Raw genomic sequence first — 2,754 nt, forward strand, 5'->3', positions numbered from 1 at the left:
AGTACAAATAGAGGAAAGTATGAGTACCCTCTAAAGGGGGTAAGTTAATGAGAAAATGGCAAAAGTAAGGTGAAGGAAATCGATATGGGAATATATTTGAGAGGGACATCTAAACTTCAATAAGATATCCGGCCGAACCAAGTTAGAAAGGTCCGGAAGCTGCCAATAATTGGATAGAAGCCAGAATGCTACATGAGGCAGCGTTAAGAAGTTTGTGACGAGACCCTGAACAACATAACACTAGAAGGCAGTTGCGTATAAAAACAGAAGAGTGTAACTATGAAAGGATATCAACCAACTTAAGAGACATTACGAAGGATAATGAAAGCATGCTAGACCAAAAGCCAAAACGATGGTCGTAGAGTTAGTCTCATATGATGTTGGAATAGAAAGCCTCCTGTAGTAGAAAATGGGGAGAACACAAAGTGAATAGAGGATAGCGGAACTAAAGGTCTACACCGATACTGGTTGTAAGATAACAGAGGAAGGGACAAGGAAAAATATAAAGACTCGCGAGACAACGCTGAGGTAAATCTTGGGCTAAGTTGAGTGCCCACAACTCGTGGAAAAGGTTACAATGAAACGCAACACAAAGACTTCCCATGGAGGTCACCCATCCCAATATTACTCTCGCCCCAGCACACTTAACTTCAAAATTCTGATGGAACTTAATGCGTTAGTGCTGGTGTGATCGCGCGAGATGGACGAATTTGAACTAGTAACAGAGAAACGATATGAGATTATATACCCAGAGTATTATAAGATACATTAAGGAAATGGTAACAAGGGCTTAAGCAAAACAAGAAGGATTAGCTAATTGTTAATTGACGACGCACTCTAATGCCACAGCTCTTCAATATAGAGCTAATTAATGAGAGGGAAACTGCAGAATGGCTATATGGGCTAGTGGGCGAGGGAATTTTGACACCACTTGGTAGCCAACTCTGAGGGCGAAAAAGCAGGACCCAAAAGATCGAATGCCAGTTAAAGTTCTGAAAAGAGTCAAGAAGGACTATACGAGGCTAATGGAAATTATCAACGTCATTATGAACCTATTTTGTACTCTTTAAGAGTAGGCTGCTATATGGTTTATTGTGAGTAGGCGAACGAATTAGCTCATTTGCTTCCAAGCAAGACCACTTGTGCCGCTAGAACTAGGTGAAGTTATATGACAAGAGAGTAGTAAGGTTCCGTGAGGTTTCCTCATCTAATATCCCAGATAAAGGGACTTTAATTATAATTAACGTCTTGAGATCAGTCCAAGAAGAGATTAGGAGCACAGACAGGTCTTAGTACCGCATTTCTCCCTCGAGATACTAAACAGACTGAGCGCACTATTAGACGCTAGAAGATATGTCACAAGCCGGGAGATTAACTTCGAAGGTAGCCGGAATGATTATCCATCACTTATCAAGTTGCCTACAAGAATAATTACTACTCCAGTATTCCAATGGCCCCGACATGATTAAGCAAGCTATTGATTAAAAGCCCAGAGTCGGCAGAAATGATATATAGATAATCGACATCGACATACAGAGTTCAAGTTGATGATTGGATGTTCATCATAGGGTCACCTAGAAAAGGAACTTGACCCAGAATATGTTAGACGGTATCAGGTTACTCATAAGGTGGGCAACGTGGCTGGTAAGTTAAGCTTACCACCTCATTTGGAAACTATACGCCTAGTCCATCAGATACTGACGAATCACCCAGGGTATATTCCATAAATGAGGTCCAGTAGATGGAATCCTATGAGGAAAATCCTACCACCATCCTAGATCGGCAAACTGGAAGATTGTAGACTAAAGACGTACCTTCCGTTAAGTTACGGTGGAAAAACCAAAACCAGAAAGAGGATGATCAGGGAACTGAAGAGAACATGAAATATAAGTATTTGCACCTATAACCGATATTTACAGGTAACCCCAATTCCTGAAACACGTATATGAAGTATTGGTATGGAAGTATGTGTTAAGAAAATAGCAAAGAATCTCCCTACGATTTGTATAAGGTGCTAAGAGAAGTTTTGCCTAACATTCGAAGACGAATATTCTAAAGGGGGGAAGGGTGTTACACCCCACCCTTTTTAAACTCGGAATGTCTCATAAGTTCCTTGGACATTATCATGTGAGCCGGATATGCTACGACACTATCAAACGGCTCTAAGAAAGGGAGAATGTGATACCCCATAGTAGAGAAGGTTGGAGATGAAATCATAAGAGTCCAGATGGAATTGGAGGCCAAGTAATGGGTCGTAGGACTCGAGTTACCAACATAAGCTACTAACTTGGAAGTCTTACATACTTAAGCTATTGGAGTACGTACCAAGCTTGCGAAGCATGGATTACATAGGCTCTTAAAATGAGACGAGATTACGAACCCACGGGGAAGGGAACAAGATGAAATGAGGAAGCCAATAAAAGAGTGACATGTGGCAACACCTCAAGCAAGGAGGTGACCCACCCGCCTGCTTGGGGGTGGGGGTGGACCCCACTGCCACATGGCAGCCCCTAAGTGGTTGCATAGATTTGGTGGCCCAATCACGGTTGGACACGTGTTACCCTAGGGGGATGACACGTGTCACCCCCATATCCACCCTATATATATGTGTATTGTGACTAATTAGTTCATTCTTACCCAAAATCATTCCAAAAACATCAGCAGCATAAGGAGAGAACGTGAGAGAGAAAGGCAGCCATAGCTTGGAAGTTTAAACGTAGGTTTTCTAATTTTCTCTCCGTGAATTAATTATAT

General features: G+C 41.8%; 1 pseudogene; it reads right to left on the minus strand.

Annotated features, from left to right (window-relative positions):
* Positions 1-579: 579 nt before the first annotated feature.
* LOC129890932 (5S ribosomal RNA) lies at positions 580-699 on the minus strand (annotated as a pseudogene).
* Positions 700-2,754: the final 2,055 nt, after the last annotated feature.

Source organism: Solanum dulcamara, chromosome 5 (assembly GCF_947179165.1).
Source record: "Solanum dulcamara chromosome 5, daSolDulc1.2, whole genome shotgun sequence".
NCBI lineage: Eukaryota > Viridiplantae > Streptophyta > Magnoliopsida > Solanales > Solanaceae > Solanum > Solanum dulcamara.